The 11,120-nt window shown below is 39.7% G+C and overlaps 1 protein-coding gene across 2 annotated transcripts in view; it reads left to right on the top strand.

The window, feature by feature from the left end:
• The first annotated feature begins 5,483 nt into the window (after positions 1–5,483).
• GULP1 (GULP PTB domain containing engulfment adaptor 1) overlaps positions 5,484–11,120 on the top strand; it is a 918,177-nt gene continuing 912,540 nt past the window's right edge. For both annotated transcript variants that reach the window (XM_075180055.1, XM_075180054.1), the window contains exon 1: positions 5,484–5,685. The gene's annotated coding sequence lies outside the window, so the exon portion shown is untranslated. The remainder of the gene's footprint in view (positions 5,686–11,120) is intronic.

Below are 11,120 nucleotides of genomic sequence, written 5' to 3'. Positions count from 1 at the left end.
GCAGTCAGATACCTGAACGAGGAGGGTGGAGGAAAGATCAGGTGAAGAGATGTAAAGTTGAATGTCATCAGCATAAAGGTGATACTGAAGGCCAAAGGAGGAGATGAGAGCACCAAGGGAGGAAGTATAGAGCGAAAAGAGTAGAGGGCCGAGAACGGAGCCCTGTGGCACTCCTACAGCGAGAGGGTAGGGGGAGTTGGAAGAACCAGACATGGATACAGAGAAGGAGCGGTTAGCGAGGCATGAGGTGAACCAGGCGTGGACAGAACCAGAGAGGCCGAGAGAGAGAAGAGTTTGCAGCAGGAGGGCGTGATCCACGGTGTCAAAGGCTGCGGAAAGGTCAAGGAGGATGAGTAGGGAGAAATGACCCTTGGATTTGGCGGATAGGAGATCATTAGTAACCTTGGCCAGGGCAGTTTCGGTAGAGTGGAGGAGGCGGTAGCCGGATTGGAGAGGGTCAAGGAGGGAATTGTCCGAGAGGTGCCTGGTTAGGCGGCTGCAGACAATTCGCTCAAGTAATTTAGAGGCATAGGGGAGAAGAGAGATAGGGTGATAGTTGGCAAGAGATGTGGGGTCCAGATGTTTAAATGAGAGGGGTACTACACCAGAGGAGAGTGATAGGTTGAAAAGGTGTGCGAGGTAAGAGCAGGCAGTGGGAGAAAGTGCGAAGGAGGTGAGAGGGGATGGGATAGAGAGGGCAGGTAGAGGGTGGAGAGGAAAGAATGAGAGAGCGAACTTCTTCACCTGTTGTAGGGCCGAAGGAGCACAAGAGTTGGGTGTTGGTGGGAGGTGAAGCGAAGAGGGAGGCGGGAGAAGGGGAGGAGGAGATGTTCAGTCTGATGGCCTCAATTTTGGAAGAGAAAAAGGTGGCAAAGTCAGAAGCGAACAGGGAAGACGGGACAGAAGGGGGTGGGGGGGAGAGTAGGTGCCTTTACTGTTTTCTTGCAGCTCGGCTTTAACACGTAACAGTAGTTGTGCACCACTTTTGGACTTCGAATTACTTGGTCTTGCTTGGTCATGAGTGACTTTACAAGAAGAAGGCTCAATAACATTTTTAGATCTCGCACTAATAGAGAAAGGCGAATGCCTCCTTCTTTCTTTGCCACTGCATGTGTAGAATGGCATGTTGGCAATTTTATTTTTATAGGTAGTTAACTTTTCCTCCATTACAGCTCTTTTTCTCTTCAACACGGTAAAAGGTTTTTCTGTGTGTTTTTTTCCCTGACTTAAAAAGGCTATGTACTTTTACATAGGCTTTACCAGATGACGTACAGGGAAGACTACCATCAGGACTGGTGACAGCAGCTGCTTGATGATCCTGCTCATATGTGGACTGCTGTGAATCCATTTTAATGAGACCAAAAACACTTGTAGTGCAAATTCAGAAATATATAGTGCTGTTATATTATTATTTCAACACCAGAAAATAGCTTTTTTCAAAGAGGGGAATATCTGACACTCCAAACACTTGTAGTGCAAATTCAGAAATATATAGTGTGGGTATATTATAATTTCAAGACCAGAAAATACATTTTTTCAAAGAGGGGAATATCTGACACCCCAAACACTTGTAGTGCAAATTCAGAAATATATAGTGCTGGTATATTATAATTTCAAGACCAGAAAATAGCTTTTCTGACACCCCAAACACTTGTAGTGTAAATTAGGAAAAATGTCTCCTACTACTCACTTCCTGCTCTATTACTGCTCTCTTCCTACTCTCTTCCTGCGACCTAACCCTTCTCTCTCCCTCTCTCAAATGGTGTTGGATCGCTGTGGAGGCGCCTATTTTTCAGTCTAAAAATCATGAGATCCGAGATCCGACGCTGTCACAATGACGTTTTGCCTCGTTTTGGAATCCGAACAGGCGGGAGAGTACCGAGCTGACTCGGCTCGGGACTCGGATTCCAAAAGTTCAGGCTTGTTCGGTTCTCGGGAAACCGAGCCCGCCCATCTCTAATTGAAATACATGTGCAATGTTACATAAAATTAATCCTTTCTGTGAACTTACTAATCACCCTTGCTAATAAAATTGATTAAAAAAGAAAAAGAAACAGACTTATGTGTTAGATGTTATGTAACAAATTACAAAGCAGGCTGCAGCATAACTGTTTACACATGCAATGTACAACAGGACATCATTAGACAATACTTACCAGCCATTGGTTGAGACACAGGTCTGTCTGTGTCCCAGACATTTATCCCTTCCAGGGCCTCTCGGTATATTAATTGTTTGAACTCCTCCTCATAGGAGGTATAGGATATCACGACAGGAGGCACACCACCAGTGGCTATGAAATAGAATACATAATTATATTTGGTTACAAAGGTACCCTACACTATTCACTATTGAATGTAAACATAAACTAAAATCCCACAACTTTATTGATACCAAATACACATGTACTAATAACCACAAAGGTCTAAACACAATAACCACTTGACCAGGGTAAAACAAAAAGAAAAGGTGACTAGGGGCCTGATTCATTAAGGATCTTAACTTGAGAAACTTCTTATTTCCGTCTCCTGGACAAAACCATTTTACAATGCAAGGGGTGCAAATTAGTATTCTGTTTTGCACATAAATACTGACTGTTTTTTCATGTAGCACACAAATACTTATTTGTAGACTGACATTTAGTTGATATTTGTGTGCTACATGAAAAAACAGTCAGTATTTAACTTAGTGTATTGTCTGGTACAAGATCCGATATACTCATGTCAGAGTGATTACAGTCAATTTTTGGACACCTGTCGGATTTACCCTTCTGAAGTTTGTTTTCAATCATCCTTTCAATTGCTTCTCTCTCCTACGTGTGACCACATACTTTGTTTTTCACTGGGTTCACCATCTCCAACTGTCTATAGAACAAGTAAAATTAGCAGTGATCTGGGTGATAGCGATCTCCTCATCTTCATTCATCTTCCAAAGCTTTGTCTGCAGGGGCCGGTAACACACCCATTTGTTTTCTCAGGTCTCTTAGCTGTTCTTTAAAACAGTCATATTTCTCTTCCTGCCTCAGGGCCTCGTCTATATTATTCTTCTGAAGCGCAGTGTATCGCTCATGTACAAGCTCTCTTAAGTCCGGGATCTCATCCGGTGGGTCACGTTTTAACTTAAGTATGGTCTCCTCAACTGCATCTATATATTGGTTTAAATCTCTGTTCAATGCAGTATATTCCAACATGACGGATTCCATGCTGCCCACATGTTCCATGTCATAGTCTGTCTGAAGCAGATCTAATGCCACTACAGTTGTAATATCCATTCCTGTGTCTACATAAGTTTGGCAGTTCATCAGGGATGGGAGGGTGATATCCATAGAGGAGATCGAGATTAAAGATGTGGCATGAGCAGACATGGTTTGATAATGTAGAGTTCATTGACAGCACTGTTGAGCTTAAGGCAGCTAAGTTATTGGTAGCACTTCAGCCACAAAAGTGGCACTCCTTGTCGCTGGAGTGCTTGAGTTGTTAAACTGTACATTTCCTTTTCAATATCTTACATAAGGGTGGGGGGAGGGAGGGCCCAAGGACAATTCCATCTTGCACTACTTATCTTTTCTGCTACTGCTGTGTGGCAATGTTTCCTAGATGTGCTATGAACTGTCGTGTGTTTGTGTCGTTACTCTGTCACTTGGTATCCAGCCAGCTCACTGCAGTCTTTGTCCGAAAGTGGATGAAAATAATATTGTGACCTGGTCGGAATTGACTGGAAATGACTGTAAATTAGTGTTATTGAAGTTAATAATAATGTAGGAACCAAAAAAGAGCAAAGTTATGTGATTTTAGCATATTTTAGCAATTTTTGTGAAAAATACAGATCCAAAACCAAATCCAAAACATGCGAGGGCAGTTTTGCCAAAACCAAAAGGAAAACATGGGAGTCCGTAAACATCTCTACTTTCAAGCAACAATGAGACTCAGTACACCATTCCCCAGCAAAAACAAGTCTTTTGCATTCAATAATGGTTTGTGCAGAAGGGGAGTGGCGTGCAAATATCGGCATGCTTGCGCCACTTGCCACGGTCTTCACTCACCCAAGGATTTCACTAGAGCTCCAGCAGCAGCAGGTAGAGGATGGGTTGCTGCAGGAGCTCCTTTACACTAAAGCGCCCTCTCCAATAGATACCCAGGCTCTCCAGTGATGGCTTCATCTTTTCCTTGCAACTGCCAGGGCTGATTTTCTACAGCAGGGTTTCAGCTTCGGTTTTCGCCTCCAATTCCAAGGCTTGTTACACTCCTCAGTCTCTCAGAATTTGTGCTCAGGCTATGTTTATTCCCAACATTGTGTCGGAAAAAGTGAGCAAGGAACTTCGCTTGGTTTGTATGCTTGATATTTTCCCTTCCCCTCCTCTTCTAGATTCAGTGGTAGCTAGATATTGTAGAATTTAGACTGTAAGCTCCAATGGGGCATTGACTGATGTGAGTTCTCTGTACAGCGCTGCGGAATTAGTGGCGCTATATAAATAGCTGATGAAGATGAACTGTGGTAGAGGGTAAAGAGGACCCTGTATAAACATATATATATATATATATATATATATATATATATATAAAATAGATGCTAGCTACTACTGTTCACCAGTTGTATTAAAGTGTTGTCTTTGAACTGCAAATGTCTGTTTTTCATACAAAATTCAAAATTCAGAAACACCTTTGTAGAAGGAGAATGCCTCATCAATAGATGTGCAGGTGTGGATTCTACAGACCGATCTGGTGTGGTTATATATTATTTGTTTGTGCCTGTGGTCCAGAGTAGGGGGGCGGAGGGTTCCTTGGTCTCACTCTGGTGTTGCTGCAACTGATACACAACCCAACGAAGACCCTAGGGTACCCAGACCAAGGTGGTGGCACTGCACAACATGGACTACAAGTTAAAGAATTAATTCGCAGACAGAACACACAAACTGATACATACACCCTTGCAGGAAAAGGCAGCTTGTTTAAAAGGCATTAATTTTTTCACATAAGAGAAAGACAATAGAAAAACATGGCACTCATAAGTACAACATCTCTTGGTTCAAACTTTTGCTCATGTTTCTTATTCACAAATAGAATATTCATGTTAAATGCCACTACAGGCTCCAGCACACATTTTATACCTATCACCTATGCAGAATATGTCAGGTACCATCTTCATCATTATTTCAGGATTAGTCAAAAATATATTTTTAATGTATACCTGTTTAAATAGTTACTTAAATCCTAGATAAATATTAGGTAACATATCAGTTATTGCACAGCTGTGTACTGCAGCACTTGAAATGAGCATCTGATGCAGTGTGAAAGGATACCCTATGCCACAGCACTTCAGTCAATTCTCAGTATTACGAATATCATAGCTGCTTTAAAAAAAACCTTTGGATTTCAGCCATTTGTTCCAGGATTTGTAAATGGGGCTTTTTATTGCCTTAGCCAACAGCATGTTGAAATGGGTATGTCGTTGTAATCCCTGGCATTCTTCCCAGCCGTGATCAAAGGGTGAGAGAGATTGCCCTTGTCTCTTCTGAGCTCTAGCATGCAAAGGGTGTTTGGAGCCTGAATGCGATTGAGTTGCAGGGAGGGGGTCCCGTGTGGGGGCACGGCCGTGACGTCACATGTTGGCTGAGTAGCTGTGGTTCACAGACAGAGCACAGGGAGAGCTTTAGTGGCAACAACAGCATCTCGTCTGCAGAGCTAGGGGTAAGTGAATGGCACTATGAAAAAAGGGAAGGTGGGGGTGAGCTAGTGGAAAAGGAAGATTATATATTTGGCACAGAGGAGGCGACACGTATATAAATTCCTTCTACTCTCACATTGATTGAACAGCTTGCATAACCATTACAAATACAGCAACGCTTATCGCAAAGAACTATGTGATACACCGAAACTTTGTATAATGATAGGAATTTTATGTCGCAGAAATAGAGACATATTCATCAAACATTTGTTGGAATGAGCAGAGCAGTAATGAATTGTCTTTGTATATGTCATGCTGTGCTTATGGAAAACGAATACAAGAAGCAAATAAGCAGGGGTCTGGTATTTACACAAAACATCACATTTCTTGAAGGAAAATAACACTTTGTCCCTGTATGTGTTTAGGAAATAAGTTACTTTACTTAAGCTACTTTTTTTGATTCGCAAATGCAATGTAACAGACTTGAATGGTAAACGAGATGTATGCTACTGTCTAAGTATGACATTGCATAAGATTTTTTGTTTCCTAATGTTCTTAAAAACAATGTATGTTGTTTTAAGTTCATAATAAGTATATCATTATATTAGCCCATTATTTGTTGCTCAAGTAGTTCAATAAATACAACTAAGCGGCGCCGGCACGCTAAGTGAAACATTTTTGTGGGACATTAATGAGAAATATTTGCATGTCCACCCGTTTAATTATTTTTCTTTAATAACTGTATCCTACAGTTTCCTGTAGACTGAGATTTTGATGGTTAAGTCATGTTGAAGTAGTTAATAAAACTTTTGGCAGAGGAAAGGAATTGCTTATGCTATAGATGCTCTTATTCTGTTACTGAAATGTCCGCTGCTTCTTCATGTACCAGCCCCTACCCTATTTACCCTTTGTGTAGAGCTCTAATCAAGTACAGTGTTTAAAGTAATCTTCGATGCTGTCATGTACTGCAGACAAACTTAGCAACGTCATATGAAAGCTAGGTGATGCACAGAATCATTCAGAATGTTTACGTTGTGTGATATGTCCTATTCAAACAACCATTCATTAGCAAAAAAACGCTACAACATATAATAAATTGATACATTTACTGCAATGTGTTATATATAAGAGACGCGTATCCACGTGTGTATATTGTTTAATCTGGTCGACTATAATTTAATGGCCTTCATTGTCCTTTTATATATATATATATATATATATATATATATATATATATATATATATATATATATCTATCAGTATTTACAGCATCTAGGAATAAGCTACCCAGAATTTGTAGCAAAGCATGAATGTACAGCATACATGTTAGGTAATAAGTATATTAGATATGGAGTAATATAGTATTCTACTATATCCAAACACTAATATATCATAAAAATAATAGGATATGTTTGATTACCTTGCTCATTTATGGCTAATGTTTTACGTTACACCATTTTTTGGTAACATGGAACCTGATTGGGAATAATTATTCATGGTTTATACATAATGTTATATTGCTAAGGAGATTAAAAAGAGCACATTTCGAATGAGAAGCAGATTGTGGTTTAATATACAGGTCTTTTCACACACCAGCAATAATTTTTGAAGAATTATTTTGCCTGCATGTAGTATTTAGATTATTTGAGAAATGTCTTTATTGTGAAAACTACAAGCTTGTTTTTTTATAGTATGCATTATTAAAATAAATAATATGATAAAAGCAAAATGTTGTTAATTGTAATTATATTAAGACATACATTTGTTGGAGTGGTTATTTGAATGAAATATGTAAATATGTGAAACATGTTGAACTGTTGTTGCTTTAATAGTCATTATTTCTAAATTTTGCATTCTGTACTCAAAGACTTCATGTTTTATGATTTAATTCAGTGATGGGCAACAGTTGGCCCTCCAAAGCTTTATCTGTGGCCCTCAGCTCCTTCTTTATTGGAATAGTTGTTTGTTATAGCTTGTAACACTTGTTTAAAATACCTGCTGACATATTAGTACAGTTATGTAACCCATTCTTTGTTAAATTTATTAATTTAATTTATTACTGAGATTATAATATGTGACCCATTTGAAGATTAGAGGGCTGCCAAGATGCTTTAATTATATTAATATATGCTGATAATGATTTATATTTTTGGGAAGTCTCTTTGTGGTTTGTCTACTGAAAGTAAAGGAAAATAAATATGTGATACTGCAAAATGTTTTCATCAAGGATATGTTTTTTTACAAAGCTAAATACCTGTCTAAATCATGTTTTATTTTTAAAATATGGTCTTTGGTGGTTCTTTAATGTGGGCTTAACAGTTCCTGATTAAATTGCACCATGGATGGTCTTTGTGGGGTGTATCATGTGTGTCTTACAGGCAGGGCCGGACTGGGACTAAAAATCAGCCCTGGCATTTAAGGTACACAGGCCCACCTCAGTTCCAGTAGGAAAAAAAATATGTGCCGCCGCTAAGAGGCGGCACCGAACAGGGCGTGACCTCATTGTGTTGTGGGTGTGTCCAACATGGGGCATTGATACATACATTATAATAATACATTACATTTATCATTTTAGACAAATACACAGGCACTACTGTTAGAAGCACACAGCTTTGCCTTCACAAGCAGTACGTTGTGAAGCGGGACATACCTCCCAACTGTCCTTGCAGTCGGACCAAATCCTGACTAAGGGAGACAGTCACCCAAATTCAGGACTGCCCCACCAGATTCAGGACAGTTGGCAGACTGTCCTGCTCTCTCCTACCTGTCTTGGTCACTTTCACCGCTTGTAGCAGCTGGTTTCTTTAGTTCAGTTCATTCTTGTCTTGATCTTGGAATATTGGATGCCCTATTTTGAAAAAAAAAATGGGTACATGAGATTTATAAAACTCCAACCAGCCCCGGTGTTAAAACAATAGCACTCACGTTTTATAATTAGGCCTCCCTCCAGTCCCCACAATAATAATATTCACATTTAATAAGTAGACCTATTTCCCTCCAACCAGCCCCAACATTAAATTAACAGTATACCCATTTACTCAAAACATATTTCCCTCCCTCCAAACAGTCCCAGCAATAAATTAAATAGCATTAGAGTTTAATTAATATAGCCATTTTCCACAGCCATCCCCGACAATAAATAATTCATATTCACATTTAATAAATAGCCCCCCTCCCCAAAATCAGCCCCATATTCAACTGATAGCCCTAAACCACCCCAGCATTAAATTAAAGGTTTCTTCACCTCACCTTAAATAATTAGCCCCCACCTACACTCCACCATTAAATAGCATACCGCCCACACTATATTAGGATCCTCCCTTCCCTCACATATTATATTAAAATACTGCGCGTGCACACACACGCTTCGTTTACATTTAAAATACTATTAGCCACACAGACACACTATTATCCACACAGATACACTATTAGCCACACAGACACACTGTACTATTAGCCACACAGACACACTATTAGCCACACAGACACACTATTAGCCACGCTGTACTATTAGCCACGCTGTACTATTAGCCATACAGACACACTATACTATTAGCCACACAGACACACTGTACTATTAGCCACACAGACACACTATTAGCCACACAGACACACTATTAGCCACACAGACACACTATTAGCCACACTGTACTATTAGCCACAGGCACACTGTACTATTAGCCACACAGACACACACAGTACTATTAGTCACACAGACACACACTAACAATAAACAATATTGACCCACAGCGCTAGAAAGTGGAAAAAATATCTGATCTCAATGCTCACCACAATAAAAATACTAATAAAGTACAGCAATAAACATGAATGAATATATAAATGTGTGAATGAACAAATCTGTACTCACTATATTGAAACCAAAGGGGTTTATAAATGAACTAAATAGGAAAAAGGGAAAGTGGATAGATCCCAAATGTCCAGCAGAAAAAATATGCAATCAATAAATGTTTCAAAAGTAATCCATGGAATAGGTAACAAGAAAGAAATATAAAAATAAAAAATATAATAAAAGAAAAACCTAAAGTAGAGTACACCAAAAAGGGTGCTATAGAGTCATAAAATACAATCCCAGCGATAACATGAACAGGATGGATGGATGGATGTATAAAAAAGAAAATGAAAGAAAATGTCCCAAAGATGTTTAAAAAAAGGTGCCAAAGTCAGTTGAGCCTTCCAGTGCTGCATACCCACACAGACACTATTACACACACACACACACACAGACATTTACCTGTTACATCCGAGCAGCAGCACCTCCTACCTGCGCGCTGGTCAGCAGAGAGTCAGTGACTGCCGCCTATGCAGTAATCACATGGGACGGTACCTGTCACGTGATGCCGCCCAATGTGATTACTCACATAGGCGGCTGTCACTGACTCTCCGTCCACCGAGCAGCACACAGAGTGCTGCTGCTCGGCGGGCATGCGGACCGGCTCATCTGGCCATCGGCCCTTCTGGCATTTGCCAGAAGTGCCAGATGGCCAGTCCGGCCCTGCCTACAGGCATAAACAGCATTCAGGACAGTTTCCATTCTGAATATTTGTGTTTATGAGGGCAATCATTAAGGTAGCAGTTTTCAACTTTCTAATTTAGAGACAAAGTTGCTGCACACCAAACCTTTTTAGGAGAGAATTCATGGACTAGTAATACTCATGATGATGTATATCTTGACTACCTTAATGTTTGGACTAAATTGCATGTTTTGGAAATGTACTAGTTTCACCAGAATCTACTGTTTCATAGTCTACCCTAGTGAATTTCATATTGTTTTTCTAGAGACAGATTGGGCATTATTTTGGTAGCAAAGTGGAATGCATTTATTTATATTTTAATGACATTGAATAAGAAAATCCAAGCAAAAGGGTGAAAAAGAAACCCTTTTTTGGATTCTTCCCACAGTTACTTACAAATAATTAGAACGTCACCATAAAGTTATCACAAATTGTACTTGGCTTTTTCTCATAAGAATAGGGCTATCAAATATTTATACTTTACATAAGCCCTACGGAAAAAATAGGGCCATGAACATAATTTAATGTTTAAAGGATTTTTAATGTAAGATATGCTGGGTGCAGGGTACCCTTTTGCAAAAGCCTTTATTGTGGATGTAAGCGGGGTTACTCTAACCAGTATTTACATGTTAAATATTTAAATCACAAAGTCAATCTCAATTGTCCACCATCTCCCAAAAACAACAAGTATACAACATGTATTGTGTAGAACATTCACACATTCATACAAATAGTGCATTAATATGAGCTCAGCCTCCCAATTTTGAATATCCCACTCAGGGGCTGGCTGAGCTGGGGAGCAGGGAGACATCTGTCCCCTGGGCCGGTCCCATAGTGGGCTACCTTGGGCTGGGTCACTGGGCCACCTGCATTTTATTCCCTTATAAAATGTTCATAAAGGGCTGCTTTAGTCGAGTCTTGTCCCT

This window comes from Mixophyes fleayi, chromosome 7, assembly GCF_038048845.1.
Source record: "Mixophyes fleayi isolate aMixFle1 chromosome 7, aMixFle1.hap1, whole genome shotgun sequence".
NCBI classification, from domain to species: Eukaryota; Metazoa; Chordata; class Amphibia; order Anura; family Limnodynastidae; genus Mixophyes; species Mixophyes fleayi.
Note: the sequence above shows the minus strand (reverse complement) of the source record. Positions and strands in the feature narration are given on the sequence as shown.